The sequence below is a fragment of the Protopterus annectens genome, chromosome 3.part1 (assembly GCF_019279795.1).
Source record: "Protopterus annectens isolate FY-2018-M chromosome 3.part1, PAN1.0, whole genome shotgun sequence".
In the NCBI taxonomy this organism is placed as follows: Eukaryota; Metazoa; Chordata; order Ceratodontiformes; family Protopteridae; genus Protopterus; species Protopterus annectens.
Window position 1 is genome coordinate 905,690,123 of NC_056732.1, and position 27,228 is coordinate 905,717,350.

Sequence of the window (27,228 nt, forward strand, 5' to 3'; positions counted from 1 at the left end):
AGGCGCTCTGCTTGACATGTATGGGTAGTCTATTCCAGAGTATGGGGAGTCTCTTGGTCAGGAACCTATCCCTCTAGCATGTTTTGTTCATTGTGATAACAAGGTTTAGATCACTGGAGTGTGTGGCTCTGAGGGATTGGGATGTCTTTAAGTGGAGCATGTCCAACAGCTCAGGGTTTGACATGGCCTTATATGTTAAGCAGTGATCGCCTCTGAGTAGATGATATGCCACAGAGTATAGCTGCAGTCTTTGTAGATGGTCAGTATAGGGCATCTGCTTTAGGCCTGTGATTCTTTTAGTGAGGTATTTTTGCAGCCTTTCCAGCTGTTGCAGATGTCTTGTGAGGTACATACCAAATGGGGCGTTGTACTCTATAATGGGTCTAATGAGAGATGAGTACAGTGGGACAATGACCTCTTTTGTCTGGATGAAAAGCCCTTAGTGATGAGGTGTACCACACAGAAGGATTTCCTGACTGTTGTGGCAATGTGGTTATCGAAGGTGAGACCAATGTCCACCTGTGTCCCTAAGTCCCTCATCACACTTTCGGAGTTTAGTGTACTGCCACCTATGTGGTAATTCATGGGTACATGGTTTTTCCCAAAGGGGATAACTATGCATTTCTTGGCATTAAGCTTGAGCCCATGGCTCTTGCACCAAGCATCTCTTTCTGTAAGGCTCTTTTGTAGAATATCCACATAATTTGAGGATTCAATAATGGCTCCCAGTTTGCGGTCATCTGCGAACTTTGTTAGCCAGAGTCCCTTAGTGTTGGCCTGTACTTCAGAGAAGTAGAAGCCAAAGAAGAGCGGTCCCAGGACTGAACCCTGAGGTACTCCACTTGTCACTTGTCTGGAGCTGGATTTGGAGTCGGCTACTTTTACAGTCTGGGTTCTGTCAGTAAGCCATTGAGTGACACAGGGATTTGTCAGTAAGCCATTGAGTGACACAGGGATTTATGCCCAGCTTAGTAAGTTTATCTATGATTCCAGAGTGGGAGATGGTGTTGAAGGCCATGGTGAGGTCCAGATAGGCTGTGTGGACTGCCTTACCCCCCGTCCACAGCTCTGGAGACTGATTTGAAGAAGTCAATCAGATTCAGCAGACAAGATCGGCCCTTCACAAACCCAAACTGGGTGGGGTCCAGTGTTTGAAGGTTGCCAATGTCTTTGTTTATAAGTTCCATGATAATGCATTCCATGCCCTTGCAGATCAGTCTCGTCAGACTAATGGGACGGTATTTCCCGGGATCCAAGATGGATCCCCCCTTGTGGAGTGGGATAACTTTAGCTGTGCATCACTCAGTGGGCACAAAGCCTGAGGTGAGGCTATGATTAAACATGACACTTAGGTGAGGTGCCAATTAATTTTGTAGTTCATGTAGTACACAGCCCGGGATGTCACCTGGTCCCATGGATGCTGTATTCTTAGCATTGGAGAGTGTGGTTTCTACTTGTGTGGCTGTGATTACTGGACTTTGGCAATCTTTTGGTATTGAGATGGGCCCTTTCGGAGGTGAGGGGGGTGTGAAGTTGGCACTAAATCGATCTGCCAGGATATTGGCAATATCCTTGGGATCAGTATATTTAATGCCATTCTGTTGTAGCTCAGAGCAGATCTAAGCATTGCCATTTAGATTCTTGACATAACTATAGAATGCCTTGTGGTTGTCTTTGGAATCTTTGGTAATTTTATTTTCGTAACTAGCTTTGGAGGATTTTATGAGGGATCTCAGCTTCTTACTGAGGCTGGTAAGGAAGTTTTTTTGCATCCTGGGATTTTCCTCTTTTCTGCAACAGTTTTTACCTTCTGTTGTATAGTTTGTTTATAGCAGGAGACCACTAGAATGGCTTCCTCTTTTTGGAGGAGAGTGTCTTGGTTCTATTTGGGATGGCATGATTCATGCACGAGTGGATGTGCTCATACAGTGCCTTAGTGTAGGATTCAGCAGTCGATCTATCAGATCCTGTATGCATGGGTGTCATGAAGTTTGTCACTTCTGACTTGAGTAGCATGAAGTTGGCTTTGGAGAAGATTTTTACGAAGGTTTCCTTACTGGGGGGTGGGGGTGCAATGTGGATGACAAGGGTGATTTGCTTATGGTCAGACCTGACCAATGACGGGGTGACCACTGGTGTGGAGCATCTATCTCCCATGTTGGTAATGACCAGGTTTAAGATATTGGAGCCCCTGATGGGGCAATGAATTAGTTGATCCAGGGCATTGGAATTTATGAATTCCAAGAACCGTTGGGAAAAGGTGTTAGTACCCATGTAGTTTTTCCAGTTAATGTCAGGGTAGTTGAAATCACCCAGTATTAGAGTGTTTGGTTGTATCTTAATATTTTCCAGTATGTTTAGAAAGGTGTAGTGAGAATATTGGGGCATGGTGGGGGATCTGTAGCAAGCTACAATTTGGATTGCAGTCTTACCTAGTGTTAGTTGCACCTGGAGAATTTCAGATGCATTGTGTTGGGCAACTAGCCTGGAGGTGTGAATTTCCTTTGTGAATATGGACACTCCTCCACCTTTAGTCTGTTGGTCATGGTTTGGTGGCCAAAAAGTGTGGTAAGAGTTGTAGCCTGGTATTGCAGGGGTGCTCTCTGGAGCCTTGAACCAGGTCTCAGTTACTGCACAAATATCGATGTTGCCCATTTTTAGGAGTGCCTTGAGAGAGTGCATTTTGAGGTTTAGACTTCTAGCATTGAGTAGCATTAACTTCAGATTGTACATGCTTGTATCTGTTATGGTGGTGATTTTGTCCTTTGAACCTTGCCTAAAAAAGGCACTATAGGGGTGGCAAGAGCTTTAGCCAGTAACCTGAATCTCAGGGGGTGACAGGTGCAGACCATATCTGGCAAAGCATTGTGATTTGTCGATCATGTTTTCCCAGGCAGACAGAAACTGGATCCCCTTTGAATGACACCAGAAGCTTAGCCAATTGTTGAAGTCAATCATTTTGTCCTTATACTGTGGTATCATTCTGGGTGAAGGCAGGATGCTACTCAGGGCTAGGGTCATACCTGCCTGGACCACATAATTTGAGACCTCTTCTATGTATCTTTTCATGTAGTCCAGGGAGGTATGTTTCAAGTCATTCACTCCAACATGGACAATGACAGAGTCGTATTTGTACTTGTTGTGAAGTGACTTGAGTGCATGCGTTATGTGGCGGATCCTGGCACCCAACAGTCAGCTGACTTAAATTTTCTCCTTGTTCATCCTGGTGAGTGGGACATCAGTGTGCCTGACTATAGAGTCACCTATGACTAAAGTGTTGGGTACATTGTCTTGCCTTATGGGCTGTTGTTGGGTGGCACACTGGTGTTGTGAGTTATGTGTCACTTTGGTTGTGACTGGTGTTTGTTTGCGTTTCAGCTTCAGGGGTCCTTGTTGCTTGGGTAGGTTAATTTTAAGGGCCTTCACATATGTGGGTTTAGTGTTGCTATGTGTGGGTGTTGATGGTGTGGGTTTTGAAGGGCTATATGTTGCTTGAGGTGTAGTGCAGATGTTAACCTTCTCCTCTTGACTGTCTAGCACAATCTTGCCTAGAGAGAGCTTTGCTTCCAGTTTGGGTATGTAAGTGCATCTCTAACAGGTTGTAGTGTTGGGTGGTAGGAGGAGAGGGTTGTCTGTATACATGAGGCAGTTGCTGCATTGCCCCAGTATGCCCAGATTCACCAGGTGGACAGGAGAAATCACTGGAAGCTGACCCTTGGACATACCTGTTTAGGTACTTTTTTTTGTATAGTACAAGAGCTGTTTTCCCTTACCTTTGCAAGGTACTTTGCAGTTATAGGCTGTTTAGTGCCTACAATTAATTTCTCCTTATTGACAAGGAGAGTTGAGTGTTTGTATCAGTTTAAGGCTTCCTAGTGCTTTTCAGCAGATTCTAGAGCAAGTGCTAGTCACAGGAGTTCAGATTTTAGTGCTACTACTGAGAAACCAGCTAGTTCTATGGGAAAATTTGAAGAGCAGACTTTCTGGCACCTGGAATAGATTAACCGTAGCCCCGTGGTGCTACCCGAAGCACAAAATGCACAAACATATGCGTTATTAAGCCAGAAAGTTGAAAGGGATAGAAATCAGCCCAAAAAGGCTAACAAAGTTACAATTTCAGTGCTGGAAACAACTCCTCTAGTGTTAGATAGGCAGTACTATGATCACCAAGTGTTAGATAGGCAGTACTATGATCACCACTCCCACTTGTAAGCAGTAGGACTTCCCTCTATCACAGCAAGGTCTGGATAGCTCTGAACACAGAAAATAAATTCCTGAGGCCAGCAAAGCCTGGGATCTGGACTATACTAGCTAGGAAAGATGGGAAATGAGCAAACAAGATTGTATTTTTTTTGTTAAAACAGGCTAAACAATGCAATAATACAGTAAATAAACACAGAAAAGGCTAACACACTTGAGTGTGTAGCCCTAAACAGTAAATGCAATTACAACTCTACAAAATTAGCAATTTAAACTTTTTAAATGAAGCAAGGTAAGTGCACAACTGAAAAATGATTTAAGAGGCAGTAATACAGTAAAATAAGCAGCTAGTCTACATATACAAGGCCGGATTCACGAAGGCTTGCCGGAGTCTTAGAGTAGAGTAAGACTCCATGCAACCAACATGTCCGCCGGGCGATCTAGGAACAGCCGGTAGGGGTGTGCAACTGAGCTCTCCAAACTAGTCCTACACGGACAGGGCTGGGATATGCAAATTACCTCAATCGCAGGTGAAAGCTATGCAAATGAGGTAAATTTGCGATCCAGGAAACCCGAACCTGTCCAAGTAGGAGTAGTGTTATTTGAAGAAATGTACTCAGTTGGTAACTGAGTACGGTTCTGCAAATAGCAAAACGGAGCTGTGTCAGCTGGAAAAAAAGCATGCATTCACAGGTGGAAGCATTCCAATGGCCAAAAATACGGCCATTGGCAATGGGAAGTGATGCAAATTAAAAATAAAATAACTTTTTTTTTATCCCGATCTCCGGGGTTTAACCGTAGCGCAGCGCCGCGCAAACACACTGTGCCCTAAAAAGCAGAAAATTAATAATTAAGATCCACAAATGTGGATTTTATAGCTAAAATGAATTTACAATGCAAGGGAATGGCAGGCTGAAGACAACATGGCCACTGAGTAGAGGTTGCTAAGGGGGGAAGTGATATAACTAAGCATTAGTAGGTAATCCTATGCAAATGAGAGTTAGAATAGTGAATCACAAGTTTACATAGCAAATGAGCAAAGTCAGTGGAGTGTAGGAGTAGGATAAGGGGAGTAACAGAGTAGAAGATGGGTGACATCACGAGGGGGGTATGTATGAAAGGAGTGAAGCTCATTGGAGCAGAGTGTCATGTGTCAGCTTACATTTACATAATAGTGAAAAGATAGGCCAGGTAAAGTCAAGAAATTGAAGGTGTATGCCGTGGATAACACCAAAGTTTCTTGCTGAGCGTGCATGCGAGCGTGTGTGCGCCAGTAAACCCGAGTAAGACAGTGTGCGAGCGTGTAAGCGTGTGTGCGCGCATAGGTTGAGTAAGCATATGTAAGACTGTGTAAACAGTTGTAAGTGCGTTTGCATCGGTGTGTGCGCATTTTAAGAAGAATAAGCAAGCTTTAGTCCATGTAAGCATGTGTGCACATGTGTCAGCTGCTGTACGCATGTTTGTGCTTGTGTGCGCAGTGCTCCCCTCCCCTGAGGAAACAGTAAGGAAATAGGAAGCACACCAAACAGTGGAAGTTGCCAGGGAGTACTAGCAGAGCTAGCAGGTGAAAACAGTCAGAATCAGGCAATTACCCAGGCAGAACACTAGCCCAGCCCAGCACTTAAAACTCTGCAAACAACAGTCCATTATGTTTCTCTCAAGAGACACTGCAACACTGCAGTAAGCTAATAGAAGTGAAAACTGAAAAGGCTTCACTGAGACAAAAAATGTTAGGGGCTGCCTTTGCTGTTATAAGGTGACATATGCAACATGCTGAGGGTGGTGATAATGCAAATGCTGCTGGACAACCCACAGTGAGGAGACGGAGAAGAGTGTACAGGCCCAGGTTTACCTACCAGGGGCTACATGAGCTGGAGAAAGTGGAGCGCTATAGAGTGGACAGAGATCTCTTGCAGCAAATTGTTGAGCTGTGCAGGCCACACCTCACACACAGAACCAACAGAGGGGAACCCATCCCAGTGGAAACTAAGGTATGTGTTGGCCTAAGAATATTAGCAACAGGTACCTTCCAGAGACGAACTGGTGATATGATGGGGATATCACAGGCATCAGCATCCAGGGTACTGCACCAGTTCCTGGATGCCATGTCAGCACATGTCGGTGATCATGTATATTTCCCCAATTCTCATGAGGTATTGGCCAGCAATATGCGTCTCTTCCAGCAAATAGCGGAATACCCTGAGGTAGTGGGTGCAATAGACTGCACGCACATATGCATCAAAGCACCAGCCGGTGAGTGGGGTAGGGTCCACTTCAACCACAAGGGCTTCCCCTCCATCAACTGCCAGGTCGTGTGTGATGCCCAGGGCATAATACTGAATGTGTGCGCTGGCTGCCCTGGAAGCTACCATGATTCTCATATCTGGCATCTGACACAGCTGTACCAGACATTTGCCAATGGGGACATCCCACATGGTCACCTAGTGGGGGATGCTGACTATGTACTGGAACCATGGCTGATGACGCCCATCAGAAATGCACACACACCTGAACAGAAACATCATAATGAGGCACATGCACAAACACGAAATGTAATTGAGCATGTGTTTGGGCTGCACAAGTCATGGTTCCGGTGCCTGGACACATCTGGTGGAGCCTTGCAGTACTCACCAACTACATGTACCCAAATTGCCATGGTATGTGCTATGCTACATAATATGATCCTGCAAAAAACAGCTGCAGCAGGACCAGCATAGGCCCGGGCCAAACAACCCCCCACCATTGCCAAGACCATCACAGGCAGAGCATGACTTGGAGGAGGAACAACGTGAGCCTGCCCAAGTAGGCAGAAGGAGGCATGCCCAGTATGCTTTGGCCTTGGCAAAGAGGCAACGCATAGCACATACACTGGCTCAGTAGGAACTCTGGAAATGATAACTCTCTCTGACCCACACGTATAGTAAAAGGGATGCCTACATTGACACTACCTGCTTTCAAACATGTACAGGGAGTGTAGTATGTGCATCCAACATAGGCAGCCCTGCATCAACACCTGAGGCATGATTGCCATGTGTTAAGCAATATAAAGCAGTGCTAAACAGCATTTACCATCATGAAGTCAATGTAAACAAAATCGCACACACCAACTACTACAAATGTGGTCAATGTAGAGTAATACTGGCCAATGTCCAGCAATGATGGTTAATATTGAGCAATGTTGGACAAGCTGGATCTAGGTAGGGCATGGCTGAACAAAAGCCAACATGCTCATATTTGCTCTACTGGCCCCTAAGCAGTCTGGTCTGCTCAGTATGAAAATATAAGTGGCAATGGGCCTCGAACCCAGGATACTGTGCACAATAGTCATATTACTGAACCACTAAACCATGACAGTAGTGCAGTGGTTAGCCTGTATGAAGAAATGTTGATAAGTCTATGCAAAGTATTTCACGGAACCCTGCAGGCACAGCATAATCCCTGTCGAGTTATGACACAAAGGTGAGTCCTGCAGTAAGAATAGAACCTCACTTTCAACACACACACAGTACAAATGTTAATATTGGACATGTAGACATACATCAACAAATGTAGTGGACCTCAGACAGCAACATACTGAAAGGTCACACTGGGCATGCTTACATACTTAAATACATGAGACAAATGTCAGGCAACAGAACACTGACAGTCTGAACTGGGCATGCTCACACACTTTGGCCATGTTGGAGTACAGCACTGGGCCACACATAGCAGGCAGTTGCATATGTTAACCCAGGAACCTCTCACTACACAGCAATCTGCCCTGTGCACACAGTTATATGACAACAGACACGTATATAATATAGTGGAACCCTGCCATAAGCAAATATGTTCTGCAGATACCTAAGCAGTTCATATAAAGTGTGAAAGCAAAGATGATAAAAACCTGCAAACAGTATCAGCAATAAACATTGTGCATCATGTAAATTATCATAGGTTCAGAGGTTGATACTAGGCTATCTGCTCTAGGGCATGTACAAGCATAGCCAGAGTGTGTTTGGCTTCTGCAACCCAGTCAAATTAGAACACTGTGCCTGTGAATAGTAGGTCACACAAGATAGCACATTTGCGTTCAGTGTATTGTGCCTCTGTCTAGCAGGGACCCAGAAGATATCCCATGGGTAAACATGCAATCACCCATCCACTTGTCAAGATGTCACCTGTAGGTGGTCAGTGGGTGGTTATGCCTATGCAAAACTGGGCCTACACTCCAGAGTGAGTGTAGGCTTTCTGATAATAATCTGTCCCCCCAGCATGTCCTTTTAACATCAGTGCTGAGGTATATGTCCCTGGAATGTGTAGCACCAAAGGAGTCAGATATCCTGAGGTGGAGCATGTCCAGTAAGTCTGGGTCAGATATTGCCTTCAACTACAGGCACACAACACATCCGTGTAGGTGGTAAGTGACTGAGTAGAGCTGGAGTTACTGTATCGGAACTGTGCATGGCATCTGTGTGAGTCCCAACATATGCTCGAAGAGTAACATTTGTGGCCATTACAGTTGCTGCAGGTTTCAGGTAAGGTACATCCAAAATGTGGCATAGTAACCAAGCATGGTCGTGAAGAGTATAGGGGCACAATGACCACACGTGATCAACATGTGAAACCATGTGGGATATGGTGGGCTATGTAGACGTACTGTCTAACCACTATGGTTATAGGATTGTCAAAGGCGAGAGTACGAACAGGTCATGTCCCCAAACCTGTAACAACTACTACTGTATGTAATGGATTACAACCTATGTGGTAATGTGTGGGCATCTTGTCATCCTCAAAGGGGATGACTATGCAACTAATGGCATGTAGCCGTGGGCCATGGCTCAGGCACCAGTCAACCTATCTCTGTGAGACCCTGCATGAGTATGCATGTGCCAGCAGGAGAGCTGATTATGGCACTCAGTTTGCAGTCATCTGCGAACATGGGCAGCCATATCCCTCCTGTGATAGCCTGTACATCACACAAATATATACTGAACAACATGTGGGTGCTATCCCTGATCCAGGTAGCAATCCATTGTGTCAGATATGTGTCAATATTGATGCTGGTGAGCCTATGCATAATGGCCGAGTGGGGTATTGTGTGGAAGGGTTGTGCAAGGTCCAGGCAGGATGTGTGGACAACTGTCCCAACACTGATGGACCTGGTAACTGTTGAAAGAATATGAACAGGTCCAACAGGCAAGATCTGCTCACAACAATGCTGTAATGTGTAGGACCCAGTGTCTGTAGGTTTCCCATGTCTATGTGCATGAGTCCCATTACAATACACTCCATAGCTTTGCAGAACAGGCTAGTTAGCCTTTTAGGCCGATATTGTCTGTGGTCTGTTGTGGCAGTATTCAGTGGAGCGGGACCACTATTGCTGTATGCCATTCCTTGGGTACATATCCTGCAGTAACTCTCATATCGAACAGTGACATAATGTGAGTGTTACGTCTGTCATGAAGGCTGTGTATGACACAGGCCAAGACACCATCTGGTCCCATTGATGCTGTGTTGTCCGCTGTGGGGAGGGCAGCACTCACCTGTTTACTCGTGATGTCTGGGAGGTTACACTCTGTTGGTATGGACAGTACCACCTTAGGGGGGATGGGGGGACACATCTGCACTGAACCTGTTTGCCAGGATGATGGCAATGTCAGTGGGTTCAGGGTATGTTTAGTCAGTATGCAGTAACACACAGCATATCAGTGAATGTCCAGCCAGGTACCTGAATTAACTGAAGAAGGCCTTGTGAGTGTCCGACATGTCTGCTGCAATTGTCCATTAGAAGCGTGCCTGACATAAATACCCGAGTGATTGTAGTAGTCTGCTAGTACAGATCACAGATGCCTTCCCTGTCTGGGATTGTGCTCTATCATGTAGTAGCTTCCTCCATTTGTTGTAAAGCGTATTAATGGCTGGGGTCTACCAGACAGGTCCACTGCCATTAGAGGAGTGAGTCCAGTTGTTATTTTGGATGTAATGATCCATGCGGTCCACTAGGTGTCCATAGAATGTTTATGTAAAGGATTCAGCAGTCTGAGCCATACTTACCACTGACCTAGGGTCTCTGAAGGATACCACCGTGGTTTGGAGGAGTGTGACGTTTGCTTTGGGGAAGTTCACCAAGATTACCCAGGATGGGTGTGGGGATGGGATATGGATGTTCAGTGAGATAAAGTATATTCTGCCCTTACCAATGAGGGGTATATCGCAAGTGTGGAACATAGAGTCCCCATGTCGGTGATGATCATGTCCAATATGTTGTCCCCTCTTGTAGGTGTGGTGACTGGTTGTGCCATAGCATATGAGTTTAGAAATAGTAGCAACTGTTGGGCGAGGGTGTTGGGGCCTGAGTACTATCCACAGTCAATGTGTGGGTATTTGACATCACCCAATATAATGGTGTTTGGGGAGACCTTCATATTGTCCAATGTTCCCAGGAAAGCTGAGTGAGGTTGCTGAGTTGGGGAGTGTGGTCTGTAGCAGGCAACAAACCAAAAGGCAGATTTGCACAATGTTAGGTGCATATGTATGGTCTGTGATGCACTGTGCAGTGCTACCAACCCGGAGGTATGTGTATCTGTGATGTATATGGATACTCCCCCATTTGTGTTGGCCATTCCGAGTTATGTGGTCAGAAAGCATGGTACGAAATACAACCTGGTAGTGCTGGTGCGCATGTGGGAGCATGAACCATGTGTCTGTTAGTGCACAGATATTGCTATCCTCCATACTGAGGAGATTCCTGAGTGGGCACAATTTGAGGGTAATACATCTGGTGTTGAGCAGCATTACCCTCAGTGTCGTGTACTCTGTAATGTCTATGGAGGTGGTTCTGTCCTTTGAGCCCCGCTTAAATAGGGCAGTATGGTGGCAGCAGGTGCCCTAGCCAGTATTCAAAAGTCCAAGGGTGACAGGTGCAAGCTGTCCATAGGGAAGCTACGTGGCATGTCGAGCATGTCACTCCAGGGTGACAGACACTGTATCCCCTTTGAATAACACCAATATGTTAGCCAACTGTTAAACGTGATCAGTGTGTTGGCATACTGTGACATCATACTTGGTGAGTGTAAGATGCTAGACAAGGTCAGGGTAATACTGGGCTGGGCTACATGATCACAGAGTTCCTCTATGTTTCATGTCATGTGGTCCAGGGAGGAACATCTGAGGTTGTACACACCAGCATGGACAATGATGGAGCCAGTCCTGGACTTGCTTTGGAATGACCTGAGTGCATGTGTTATTTGGTGGATCCTGGCACCTGAGAGACAGCTCAAAGTGAGTATTCCCTGTTTGGCCTGGTGAGTGGGACGACAGTGTGTTTGACATTAAGTGTCACCTATAACAAGTGTATCAGGTGTACGTACAAGATAAAATAGAACACCACGACGAAACAAAAGCACTTGCACAACTCAAACAAGTTCATGTAATAGGAGATATAAAATACTGTGTGCAGGTGCTACCCAGGCAGTCCCAAAGAATACTAGATCTCCGATTCAAGTTGCACAATGTTCAATAAGCAAAACCTTGTCTCTTCAGACCAAATAACAACCTGCTTCGCAGTAAATCAGCATCCAGGCAATAAGTCCTTCCAAATAAATACGAAAAGAAACTGTCGACTACAGTTTATTGTAAAGAAGCATGGAATCATTATCAACCTATATGCAATTCTAGAGTAAAAGATTGTATTTATAGAGTGCATAGGAACTTGGATGAACTATATAACAAAGGATGTATAGACTCTACTGAGTATGATTTTCTGTTCGTTGAATCCCCTACAATTCCCATTATTCAGGGGTTACCGAAGATACATAAAGACCCTGTAATACCACCAATGAGACCAATAGTATTAGGTCAAGGCTTGGTGACGGAGTTTCTCTCAATATATATAGAGAAGGCATTGAGACCAATTGTGAGTTCAAATAATTTTATTCTGAGAGACTCTAAACACTTCCTTCTAGATTTTTATGAAGTTGCTACAAAGTTAGAAAGTGATAGTCAAATCATTATGGTAACCATGGATGTGTTATCTTTGTATACCAAAATTCTGAATGACTTGGGCATTGCATATATTAAGTTGTGTTTAGATAGGCACACTGATCTACCTTTGAACAAGAAGGAAATTATTTGTGTTATGCTCAGTTTAGTATTGGAAAATAATATTTTCTTCTTTGAGAAGAGTCTGTTTCTGCAAAAGGATGGCGTAGCTATGGGCACTTCGTGTGCCAATAGCTACGCCGACCTAGTTATGGCAATATGGGAGGAGGAAAATCTGTTTTTGTTGAATAAGTTCATCCAGCATGTTCGTTTTTATAGAAGGTTCGTGGATAATTTGTTTTTTCTTTGGGATGGCTCTATAAATGATTTAAATGAGTTCTTTCTGGAAGTTAACTCGTTGGTACCTTTCCTAAAATTCACTATGGCATGCTCCTATGATAATATTGCATTTTTAGATGTGTCACTACAGCGTTTTAGTAATGGCAAATTTAATACTGGAGTTTTCAGAAAGGCATGCTATAAGAACACTTTATTAAATAGAAAAAGCATGCATCCCAAACATGTTTTTACTAACATTGTTAGAGGACAGGTGGTTAGAGTCTCAAGGTTGAATCCTATACAAAACCAATATGAAATGGAGTTAAGTAAATTAAATGATAGATTAGTAACACGAGGCTATAAGGGTAAAGAGATTGATGAATGTTTTGATAAAGTTGTTGGAGACAGGGAGAACAAGGCTTGTCCATATTTTTCAAAAAGAGGTAATGAATATTATAATAGACCCCAGAAATTAGATAATAGAGGTCCAGATAAACATCAGAAAATATCACTCTTTTATACAGAAGACATTAATTCAATTAGAGATGTGTTGAGTAAGCACTGGGGTATTTTGACTATAAATCCAACTATTAAGGACTTAGTAGGTGAACACCCCAGATATGTTTTTAAAAATAAGAAAAACTTGCACAGACTCTTACGTTCTTCCAGTACTAAAGTACCAATACAAGAAAGTTTTAATGGAACATCAAAGTGTGGTAGTTGTAATTTTTGTAGGTATGTGAATACTATGAACATGTTTATACATCCTACAACATCAAAAATGTATACTTTTAGAGTGAATGGGACATGTAATACAGAACACTTGGTTTACCTCGCTACCTGCATGGAATGCTATGCATTCTATGTAGGTAAAACAGACAGAAAACTAAAACATAGAATCAGGGAACATGTATATCAGATAAGGATTAAGTCAGAGGTAAATGCCCTGTCTAAGCATGTATTGAAAGAAAGTCCCAAACATGAATTTAGTTTTATGATTATGCATGTCAATTTACCTAGTCCTAGAGAAGGAGACATAAGGAATAGGACAGAGGAATTAGAAGCAGACTGGATTATTAAATTACAGGCACATAATTTTCCAGGACTGAATGATAAAATTCCACTAAAACCAAAATTAAAGAAAAGAAGGTTTAAGTACTGACATACAATGCTTTAACTATATATATATATCTATATTCATCTACTTATTTATGACACTTTGTTTTTTTGGATTAATTTGTAGATTATGTTATTTATATATAGAGCTATATATAAGGTTTCATGGGTATTATGCAATTTTTACTGCATGAAAGTCTATCTTTGCTGCATGAAGGCTTAATTTTTCTTTTATGTTTTAGAGTATATTTATGTAGTGTTTTATATTGTAGCAGCTTTACTGATGCTTGGCATAATGATGCTTACAGAGTGTAATGTATATATATATATATATTTTTATTTTGAGGCTGTCTTTTTAAGAAATTCATTTAGCCTATGTTAATTGATTAATTGTATGTAAAATAGTATATAAAGTATGTTTTTTTGAGGAGTGATTTATGGTTTGAAAAAGCTGGAAAGCAAAAGCGCTCACCTGTTTTTACTTTTTACAATAAACTGTAGTCGACAGTTTCTTTTCATATTTATTTGGAAGGACTTATTGCCTGGATGCAGATTTACTGCGAAGCAGGTTGCTATTTGGTCTGAAGAGACAAGGTTTTGCTTTTTGAACATTGTGCAACTTGAATCGGAGATCTAGTATTCTTTGGGACTGCCTGGGTAGCACCTGCACACAGTATTTTACATTTCCTATTAAGTGTATCAGGTGTGTTGTTTAGCCCAAAGGGCAGTGACTGTGTGGCACACTGACATTGTGAACTGTGTGACATGTGGGCATTGTAGTGGGGTAGCAGTTGTATGTATGTCTGCTTTGGAGGTCTCTGCTGCTTAGGCAGAGTGTATGTAGAGCCTCCGAATATGTGTATGTGTGATAATGTGGTATGTTTGCTGTCACTCTCGGTGTATTTGAGACTGATATGTGGTGTGTGTGGTCACCCTTACCACCTGATAGACCATGCCAGTCATGGGTCGAGAGAGCTCAGCGTCCTGTATGTCAATATTGTTACATCTCCCACATATATGTGAGTGTGATGTGAGGAGGAGAGGGCTGTCTGTGTACATGAGGCAGATGTGACATTGTGTCATAACCACAATATTCACTAGCTGGACTGGAGAGTACACATGAAACCGACCCCTGGACATGCCAGTCTATTATGATGACATACTCTGTAGCCTGATTACAAAGGATCAGTAGGGTGTTAAGTGTGTAAAAAAAGTATAACCGGGATTAGTGCTCAGGTTTGTCGGTGTTTTGTAAAGAGTAGCTGAGAAGGAGTCCAGACTGAGAATCATGACATGTCCTTCAGCTATGTAATAAATAGTAATGTACACACATATATGTGCTGAGTCAGGGACAACTGTACCTTACTGACATTGCCGACATCCTGTCAGACAGGCCCATGTATACATACCCACCTCCCACTGACGATAGTCCCTGACATCATACCAGGAGATATCACGTGTAGAATGGCTGAACAGCTCCCCCCAAAGCCAAAAGCATGGCAGCAATTGGATTACATTGTTTCCCATTATGTGTAATGCATGCACTACAGAACAAACAGACTCTGCACCTGAACAGTCTGTTGAGCCTCACCCACTTCACAGGACCTGGAACCGTCGAATGTGTTACAGCAACATATGGCACTCCCCACATGTGTGGGTACACAACACACCATGGGAAGTATAGTCCAGTAAGCCTATAAAGTCTGATCTGCAAGGCCATGGAGTGCATCATGGCAGAAGTCATAAACAGAGCTATTGGAAACCGACAAACACACAACCCTACCAACTGTGGTATGTTCATGTGCAGATCATGGTTCCCAAGCATGCTACACCATCTGCAAGGCAGCCACCCAGGACATACATCACGGAACAGAGCTACACATGTCCCACATAGACTTTGAACAGCTCTTCATCAACATCACAGACACGTCATATCCACAAAACCAACAATCTGTGCATAGATATGTGTTGACATATGAAAGGATGTCAATGTGTCCACAGATAGATCACACAAGGTGAGACTCATGGGGTCCTGTACAAGCTGTTGATACTTGCCGACCTATATGGATCATTCCTGGGATTGCATAAAAATGTGTACACACATTACCATGTCCAGTCTGATGATGTCATCATCCTACAAATATACCAGGAGAACAGAAACCACCCAGTAAAGCATATAGTGTGCCATGTTAATGCATATCTCTCTAGTATCATAACATAGTTAGGTAGGGGTTTGAGTCCTGCAAACGCCAAGTGAGTGTGTGTGTGGGGTATGTGTGTGATTTCCTTTGAGAGGAGTAGCGTTTTTGGAGACTGGGAAAACACATTAAAAGAGGTACATCCCTCTTTGGAAAGTCTGATGATGTCAGCATCCTACAAATATTCAAGGAGAACAGAAACCACCCAGTAATGCTTATAGCGTGCCGTATTAATGCGTATATCTCTAGTTTCATAACATAGTTAGGTAGGGGTTTGCGTGCTGCAAATGCCAAGTGTTTATGGGGGGGGTGTATATGTGTGATTACCTTTGAGAGGAGTAGCCTTTTTGGAGACTGGGAAAACACATTAAAAGAGGTACATCCCTCTTTGGAAAGTCTGATTATGTCAGCATCCTACAAATATTCAAGGAGAACAGAAACCACCCAGTAAAGCATATAGTGCGCCATGTTATTGTGTATCTCTCTAGTATCATAACATAGTTAGGTAGGGGTTTGAGTCCTGCAAATGCTGAGTGTGTGTGTGTGTGTGTGTGTGTGTCTTACAGGTGGTCAATGCAGTGTGGGTTTTGCTTTTACTATGGTATGACATATGTTTTAAACAGTATGTGCATTGCACACATCGGGTACATGCGTGTCAAATAAAGTTGTGTACATGTGACCTCAATCAGTACATACGTGTGAAGCCTGCATACTACATGAATACATTTGCAACCTTCGACAGATTGTGCCGCTGCTTCTCAAATCATAGGTCACATATGTATGTATGCATCAAGCCCGGCCAATGTAGTGATCCGTGGCCAAGGACATCTCTGCCACACACACCCATGACATGTACTATAGAGTACTGTGAGTGAGGGTAATTGCCGGGGTATATGTCAGACTTGTTCATACACAACAACGACTGGCAATAATGGACAGTCATTATAGGTGTACACTAGCCCTGTGGATATGCACGCAGGCCCCTAATGTGTTATGTGAAACACTGAGGGACCCCACGATACCTATGGATATGTGGATACCAAGGGACAGATGACATAACACGTGTCTGTCTGTACACATTGGTACCCAATATACATGTTCAGGGCTACCACCTATGTGGTACTGTCGGGATAGTATGTATAGTAAATGTGGATGACTATGCCATAGATGGCTTACTGCTATACAGCATGTATTGGACAACAGGTATCTGTCTGTATGTTACCCTTGTGTAGGATATGCATCCCATCCAGGGAATGCAGTGTAGGCCAATGCATGCATTTCCAGATGTGGATGGACATATCCTTAGTGTGTTTGCATGTACCTAAGAGGGCTATATGCCACACTGGTGTGGTCCCAGGAACGTGTGGCAGTCAATACCACTGGTTACTGTTATAGTATAGTACTGGAAGGATCCAACATTACTGAGTTCCCTACAACTGTGAGTCATTTGTCAGGGCATCATCTAATGATTGGTTATAGTCATGCTGTTGAGGTGGTGTATACTACCAGACTGCAGATCATTGACAGATATCAACAGTATCACCCACAGCATAGTGCCAACCCATGTCATACACACATGTGTACCCATGTTAGTACATATCTGCAGTAGAATGCATACTGGCCATTGAAAGATGCCATGAGATGTTAACAATGTGTAGAACAGGGTATAGGTTCATAGGTTCATAGGTTTATACTAGGCTATCTGCCCTAAGGCATTTATAAGCCTAGCCCAAAATTTTGTGGCTTACGTCACCCCTTATATGAAAAAATACTGTGCCCATTAGTTTGTTGTGCCTCTGTCCAGCAGTGACACAGAGATGATTCCCGGGATAAACCTACGATCTCCCATCCACAGGTCAAGATTTCTCTTGAACAGAGCCAGCGAGGTGCTCTGCCTCACATGGATCGGGATTTTATTCCACAGCATAGGGAGTCTCTGAGTGATAAATCTATTCCTCCAGTACGTCCTATTTATATCCGTGCTAAGGTTTAAGTCGCTTGCTCTAGTGGTTTTGGTGGATTTGGATTTTTTGAGGTGGAGCATGTCCATTAATTCCGGGTTGGACATGGCCTTGTATGTCAGGCACATGTCACCTCTAAGCAGACGGTATGCAACTGAATAGAGCTGGAGTTTCTTCAATCTGGCAGCATATGACAGATTTTGGAGTCCCTTTATCCTTTTGGTGAGGAACTTTTGGGGTCTCTCCAATTGCTGCAGATGTCGGGTGAGATACATCCCGAATGGGGCATTGTACTCGATCATTGGTCTGATAAGTGAAGAGTACAGGGAACAATGACCTCACTAGATCTGGATGTGAATCCTTCATGATCAGGTGGGCAATGTAGAAGGTCTTTCTAACCACTTTAGCAATGTGAGTGTCAAAAGAAAGGCCACTGTCAACCTGGGTCCCCAGGTCCCTGATAACCCCTTCTGTGCTTAGTGGATTGCCACCTATATGGTAGCTTGGGGTTACCTTGTTTTTCCCGAAGGGTATGACTATACATTTTTTGGCGTTTAACTTCAGGCCATGGCTCTGGCACCAGCTATCTGTTTCCATGAGTCCCTTCTGAAGGATATCCGTGTCCGATGCACTTTCCACTATGGCGCCCAGTTTGCAGTCGTCTGCAAACTTTGTCAGCCAAAGTCCTCCCATGTTGGCCTGTACTTCTGAGAAGTAGATGCTGAACAATAGGGGTCCAAGGACCGAGCCCTGTGGGACACCACTTGTGACCGGCTTGGAGTCTGACATAGCGCCAGCAACTCTAACCCTGTGGGTTCTGTCCTTAAGCCAGTTTGCAACCCATCTTGTGACATATGGGTTTACATTTAAGCTGGTAAGTTTTTTACAATACCGAGTGGGGTATTGTGTCGAACCTTGCAAGGTCAAGGTAGGCTGTATGGACTGCCTTTCCCTCATCAATGTCCTTGGTGACTGTTTCAAGAAGTCGACCAAGTTCAAAAGGCATGATCTGCCCTTGAAGCCAAACTGGGTCGGGTCCAATGTCTGCAAGTCCCTATATCTTTGTTTATGAGCTCCATTATGATCCTCTCCATAGCTTTGCAGACTAGACTTGTTAAGCTTATGGGGCGGTAATTACCAGGGTCCGTAGAGGCACTGCCTTTGTGGAGTGGGACCACAGTTGCCGTGACGCCACTCCTTGGGCACGTATCCTGTGGTAAGGCTGAGATTAAACAGCTGCCTTATGTGTGGGTTTAATTCCTCATTTAGCTCATGTAGCACACAGCCGGGGACACCATCCGGTCCCATTGATGCTGTGTTTTTAGCTTTAGAGAGCAGCTTTCACCTGCATTTGAGATGTCTGGGAGGCTACACTCTGCTGGGATAGTTATCTCTCCTTTGGGGGTGAAGTTTGCACTGAACCTGTCTGCCAGTATGTTGGCAATGTCTGTGGGTTCAGTGATTTTTGTATCATTTTAGACTAATTCTGAGCATATCTGGGAGTTTCCACCCAGGTTCCTAACATAGCTGAAAAAGGCCTTATGACTGTCCTTTGAATCCATGGCAATTTTTCTCTCAAAATTGGCCTTAGTTGATTTTATGAGTGCTCGTATTTTTTTACTAATAATGATCAGGGGTGACTTCCCTTTTATGGATTTTGTTCTATCATGTAATAGCTTTCTCCTCTTATTGCAAGGTTTGTTAATGGCTGGGGTCCACCAGACTGGACGTTTGGCCTTTGTGGAAAGAGTCTTGGTTTTATTTGGGATTGCCTGATCCATGCAGTCCTGGAGGTGTTCATAGAAGGCATTTGTAAGGGCTTCCGCAGCTTTGGTTGTGGTTTCCACTGGCTCAGGGGCCTTGAAGGATACCACACCAGTCTTGAGTAGTGTGAAGTTTGCTTTAGAGAAGTTCTTCACTGTGGTCTTTTTTGTTTGGGGTGGGGGCGGGATGTGGATTTCCAGTGAGATTAGTTTATGATCAGATCTCACCAATGAGGGATATACTTCCAGTGTGGAGCATTTTGTCCCCATGTTTGTGATAATGAGATCTAGTATATTTTCTCCTCTCGTGGGAACAGTGACTAGCTGTTCCATGGCATTTGAATTTATGAACTACAGGAACCGTTGGGCTAGAAAGTTAGGGCTTGAGTAATGTTCCCAGTCTATATTCGGGTAGTTGAAGTCACCCAATATGATGGTGTCTGGAGATACATTTATACCCTCCAGTGTCTTCAGGAAGGCTGTGTGGGGTTCCTGAGTATGTCGCACATCCCACATGTCCACTATGCACGTACATGCAGACAGTGCACACACACCATGTTCACAGATGTACACCTGCTAATTTGTAATGCACACATCACACACGTACTGTCCACTCACTAACACATGCTGGCCACACTGTACACTTCAGCCAAGTGGCACATGGGTGGACAGTACATACTCAGACCTAACACTGGTGTAAACAATGCTACAATGACTATCACAGCTGCGATGCATAATGCCTGCTCAGATATACCTACAACGATATCATTACACTTTCCTGTTGGCAACTTGCCACTATTGCTACACTACTATAATGTCACCCTGTGCATCAGAACCATGTTAGCCTGTTCCTGCATCAATGTTACAGATGACAGGAGGTGGCACAGGTGTCATCATATGCACAGGGTGTGTTGTAGGTTTGCCAGAGCCCGACATTGACCCGACCAGTCGGCATGTCTGTGTGTGTGTGTGTGTGTGTGTGTGTGTGTGTGTGTGTGTGAGGGACAACAGTAATGCATGGGCTAATGTTGATGTAATGTGTGTGTGCATGTGTGTGTGTCTGCATGCACACAATTCCACCATGTGGCTGCCATATACAGGTGGTTGTGGAACAGCCACAGACTGTACCTGCTAGGCCATACAGATCACTGTCTCCAGCCATGGACACAGTACCTGTGCCTAGCAGGGGTTCTATGGGCAGTATCTGGTACCAACCCTGACTGGGTGCTATCATCAGAGGCAGAGGTATGATGACTGGACCCATGTCCCTGCTGGGACTGGCCAGTGCCACGTGCACATGGTCTAGTAGGATGGTCAATGGACAGGCCAGCCCCAGCATTGCTGGGGCTGGTACTGACACTACACGAATGGCTGTGATCCATGGTCCATCCGTGACGACTGCCAGCTGATGCTGTTAAAGGCATGCCTCTGCATTGGCTTCTCATTCATCCTGCATGGTCCTGGCTCATGGCTAACACATTGTGGAGGACATCTAATGTCTCCCTCCAATGGCTATCAATGATCTCGGTGTAATTCCGGATGGCACCGGCAAGGTCACGGATGCTGTCATTGATAGCAGTGTAATGGGCCCTCTGCACCCTTAGTCCCTGTTGGGTGTACCGTTCCATACGTGCCTGTGCCTGCATTACAGCCCGGAACATACTGGAGGTTGTAATACCTCCGGGGACATGTCTGCCAGGGGCAATATGACCAGTGGTGCTCCCCCGAGAACCCCTGGACATCTGTGTATGTGGTACCATTCCAGTAATCCAGTTATGGCTGCTGTGAGGGGATGCACGTGCCATAGGTACCAAACTCTCCTGGTCAATGCCAACTGTATGCTGTCCCTCAGCTAAGGCCATTGGTGACGAGGCATGTATTGGCAGTATGAGTGTGCGCATAGATGGGGTTGACCGCTGTGTACTGTCAATTGGTGGACCAACGACAGACCCTGTCAGACCTTCCTGTGCCACAATACATGACTCATCATCTCCACTATTAGTGGTGGTGACATCAGGTTCCCTGCTGCATTCAGCCACCCCTAACTCAGCACCTGTGGAAGGAAGACAGGTAACACACTTTACAATCTGTACATGATGTTAGCACACATGCACACATGTGCACATGCACACATGCACACATGTACACATGCACACATGTACACATGTACACATGCACATATGCGCACATACATGCACACATGTACACATGTACACATGCACACATGCACACATGCACACATGTACACATGCACACATGCACACATGCACACATACACACATGTACACATGCACACATGCACACATGCACAGAAATACACTGCTCACCACAGCACACACACACACCAGCAATCCAACACATACACAATAGTGGGTGATGGTGGGTGACAGTATCACAAGGCAAACAGTCACCACACACGTGTCAGCATGCAGACCATGTGTTGCTCAACACCATGCAGTGCAAGTGTAGACAGCCCCATCTAATGACATTATACATGGCTTTGATGCATGTGTGTAGTTGTTCAGTGATTGGCTACACCCTGGAACACAATGTGTACATGGACACAACATTGCTGTGCAAGTATTATCTGCTCTGCAATGTCATGTGCATCATCACTCAATGGTATACATACCATGGCTGCATGTGTTATCTGTGTGACACATAGATTGCCATGTCTGATGACAGTGTCTGTGTCCATAGCACATAATAGTGGGCACAGGTGTAGCAAATGCATGCAATGTACAGACATGGGATGAGTGGTGCATGTTGACATGAAGGAATCCCAATGCTCGACATGGACATTGTACAGTGGTTATGGTGAGTGTGGGACATATTGCAGATATGTCGGTGCCAGCTATGACATGGCATGCTACATGACTGCAACATTAAACACTAGACATACCCAATGTGTGTCATGTGACCTATACACTCAATAGCATTCCAGGACATATATGTGACTCTTTGTACAGATGGCGACTGCTGTGCAAAATGTGTATACTGGCATATGTAAACACACACACAACATGCTATGCATAGTGTGTATAGGTGCACGTGTTTGCACACACAGAACAATGAGGTGCACAGCAAAGACCGCAATGTGTAGTACTGTGGTCACTGTAACTGGATGGGGTGTAGTACCATGTGCCATCATCATCATCATGCATCTTGTGGTCACTCAAGGCTACTACTGTGTGACAGACCACTGCCTAGCATGCTGTACCTGAACTGCAGTGCTCTGGCTACGTTCACTATTACACAGCCACTTTGTACATTGGTGTATGAGGTGCCCAATAGGGAGCATTGCCTAACATGACTGTGTTATATGTTGAAGAGTGTTGCACAGCCCCATGATAGGCCTCTACCCCTGAGGTACATCATGTGTGTGTGGATGACGTGGGATACTGAAGTGTGACCTTACAGCAGGTGTGTGGTTATGTCATATGTAGCATGACTTTGTGTACTGCATGTGATAAATGTGTTATGTTGTGTACAGGTGTTACAACTATGCCTATCCAATGTGCAGTATGGGGTTGCCACAAATGTGTGTCATGCTCTGTGTATTGCATGTCATTGAGGCAGCTACTGACATTACTGAGCTGTGCAACATCTCACAGCAAACATGCATGGCATGCATTATGTGTAGGTGTGTTACGTGTACATGGCCTACACCTCACCTATGACATGCATATTTCATTACCAACATTGCAGGTATAACACACTCACCAGAATGGATCAGCTGCCCTGCCATCACACCAGAGGGATCTACGAGAATATGAGAGAGTTAATCAGTGGCCACAACTGTGGTACTGCTACAATGGGTATGCTAAACTGCAGTACAACAACAGTCAACAGTCACAGGTGTAGAGATATTATTCAAACTATCCGTACTGCACAACACTAGGCAGCGGAACTGCTAAACACACAGTACACATCTCACGTAGACATAATCTAACAATACAGTTAAATGTAGTCTACAGATAGGGCATGTTACCTGCTTGCTCCAGGTGGATGTGCTGGGTGGCTCTTGCCTCCATTACAACACATGTCAGAGGTTGATGTAGCTGTTGTCCAGGAGCCACCATGCTTAGGAGCAGCTCCTCCACTCTGGTGAGGGGGGGACGAATGGCCACCCCACCACCTGTGGCAAGCTGCTGTCTTTGGATATCAGACGCATGCCGCCGGACTTGTCTAATTAAATCACTGCAGTGATGGCGTACCTGCTCATATGTCCAGTTATGCATGCCTATGTCATTTACCCAACGAACAAGTTCCTGCCACAGTGCAGTCCGGTCCTGCTGGTGCTGGTTGCTTCTGGAGAACAGCATTGTGTACCACTGCAGTAGGCTTTGCAGTATCACCTCTTCCTCATCCGCTGTGTATGCTGGGTTGCGTTGGTGGGCCATCTGGCTGAAAAAGATATGAACAATATGTGTGAGAGTGTCCTGTGGCACACTTTACACCTTTACCCACAGATATCACTTTACTGACATATATACCATCCTATTGTCTGTCAGAGGTTACACGCATTCAATAACACTTATTGGCTCTCAGGCCACAACTAACTAACACTGCCTGGCACACTCTATATATCACACCACTATACAACAGTACCTGATACACTGTTTGTGACACATTGCACAACCTCAAGACAGGGGTATATATCACACCAATGCATGAACAGAGGTGTCATCCATTGCAATGGATGTAAAGTACAGGTACAGAAGTACCAATCAACCACCCTAGTCTTGATGCCATAGCCCTGCCTAACAGATGTGTACAGTTGTTACTATAGGTGGCATACTGCTGTAACAGAGTATATATGTTGCTGGATACACACATTTACCCTGTAACACACATATGATTGCAGCCATTGTACAGGCATAATCACACACACACATCAGACAAACATACAATGCACCACTGTATGCCAACACAGATGAGCATTACCTGTGTACCATACGGTACTGTGTGCCACTACTTACTCACCCTTATGCCTGCATTCTGTCCTCTGTGCAGACTACAGGAAACACACATGACAGTGTTTCCAAGCAATGTGAACACACACCATACTGTGCTGTTTAGGCCTACAGCTTAAGGTAGTACTACAGTTTGTATTGGTGATGGATTCACCAGCAGTACCACTCACTAAGCATATATTTATTATTTATTTATTTTATTTTACATTTGTTAACCGGGATGGTCCGACTGGATACATGTCCTTTTTCAGCGGAGGCCCGGGGAGAAAAGCTCCAACAGAGTTACATTGATAATTAGGTACAGTAAATGAGCTGAAAGAACTTAACAAAAACATAGGCTATTTACATACAAGTACAAGACTGCCTTTACTATTTCTGAGATTACTACAAATGTAACATTAATAACATATTAGCAAGGACGGTAGGCAGTATAATGACATAGAGTTAGACAGGATAGATATTTCTTTATCACAGTATACAAAGTACTTATCATCTTAGCTAGTTGTTTATGTTTTAGTTAATGGCACAGAGCTAGTCTGGGTTTGAGCAAGGACATAGCCAGTGTGACTTGAAGTGGAGTTTTAGACTATTTTTGAATTGACTTAGAGAAGTTGCAAGCGTGATGTTATTTGGGAGAGAGTTCCATATTTTACCAGTGGTGTTGGCAAATAGCGTCACCACCTAGGTTGAGAGATTTAGTTGTTTTGACAAGGAGTCTGTTTGCTGAGCGAAGGCAGCTTAGATTGGAGTAGGGAGTCATTAAGTTTTTTAGTGCTGGGGTATTCTCAGGTTGTTTAAGGATTTTAAAGGCCTCTATGAGTTGGGACTGGTGAAGAAGGTGTGGGAATTCTATCCATCCAAGCTTTTTCAGGTTAGTACAGTGGTGTGTTCTGTAGGGTAGGCCTGTAACGAACCTGGCAATGTGATTATAGCAGGATGAGAGCTTGGCCAGATCAGATTTGTTAAAGTGAGTGAGGACAGGAGAGGCATATAGTAGGGTAGAGAGAAGGTGTGAACGGGCTGTGGCTGCCCTGGCATTCGGGGTAAGGAAGGCTTTAATTCTATATAGGGTCCCAAGTTTCTTGTTGACTGACTTAATGGCTTGGTTGATATGTATATCAAATCTGAGTTTATTGTCAATGTTTACTCCTAATAGCTTTGTATAGGTGTCTGGGGAGACGATGGTCCCATTATTGGATTTTATAGTGAAGTTTTCAGTCGGAGATCTATTGGTTGGGTAGAAGAGAAGTAACTTGGTTTTGTTTGGATTTAAGATCAGGAGATGGTTGGCAAGCCAGTTTTCGACTTTGGTGAAGCTATGTTGGGTGGTAGTTAGTAGATTTGCAAGAGAGGCATTGGAACATATTATAGTCGAGTCATCTGCATATTGAATGCAGGTGGCTTCAGGGATGACTGTTTGGATGTCGTTTATGAAGACTGAAAAGAGGAGAGGTCCTAATATGGAACCTTGAGGAACTCCTATGGTATTTGGTAGTAGGCAGGAGAGCTTGTTTTGCCACATTACTGCTTGTTGTCTCCCAGTGAGATAAGCTTGAAACCAGTCAAGGGCTGGAGTATCTAGATACAGGGTTTTTAAAGTATATAGAAGTAACTGATGGTTTACCATATCAAAGGCTTTCGATAGGTCCAGGAAGAGAGCGGAGGATATTTTTTATTATTCGGTTAAGATTAATGTTTTCAGTAAAGAGAGGAGGGCAGTGGTTGTACTATGATGGGGTCTGAATCCATGTTGAGAGTCTGTGAGTAGTTTATTTTGGGTTAGATAGAGCATTAGTTGGTTGTGCATGCACTTTTCCATAATTTTGGCAAGTGGTGATAGTATGGCTATAGGTCTATAGTTGGATAGTTCTGTGGATGAACCTCCTTTGTGGAGTGGAATAACATAGGATATTTTCCAAATTGAGGGATTGAGGCCTCGGTTATGGTTCTGTTAATTAGGATTGAGATAGGGTAGGCTACGACATCTGCAGCAATTTGCAGGTATTCAGCCGGCAGAAGATCAGCTGAAAGGGTGGTTGGCTTCAGTTTTTTCAAAAGGGATCTGATAAAAGATGTGGACACTGGCTGGAAGTTAAAAGAGAGTGGTGAGTCGGGTATAGTGTTTATAGAAGTGTGGGGAGGAGAAAGTTGGTTAGCTAATGACTGGATGGTTTCTGTGAAGAAAGTATTGAATGAATTGGCTATATCTTCATGGCTTTTGTCAGATAATGTTCCTGGGGTCGGAGTAGTGGATTTGCCTGGTTGGAGAAGTTTATTTATGCCTGCCCAGTACTTTTGAGGGTTATTCTGATGTTTATGTTGCAGATTGTAGAAGTAATTTTTCTTATCTAGTATGATGGCTTTTTTAGTCTCATTTCTAAGTTGTTGGAATTTGATACGATCTAGGGGTAGTTTGGTAGTGCCATTTATCCCACGCTTTGTCTCTAGTTGTTATTTTGGTTTTGGTGTCTGTTGTTAGCCAGGGTGCTAGTTGAGTTTTAATTCTTATTGAGCGTTTAGGGGCATGCGAGTCAAGTATAGTAAGGAATGAATTGTTAAATGATGACACTGCCTCATCAAGGGGAAGGAACTTTAGTTTTGTCCAGTTACATGATTTGAGTTCAAGTTGAAATTTAGTTGGGTCAAAGTTTTTCTTGGATCTGATAGACCTATAAATAGGTAAGCTTGTACAATTAATTTTGTCTTTCATGATGTA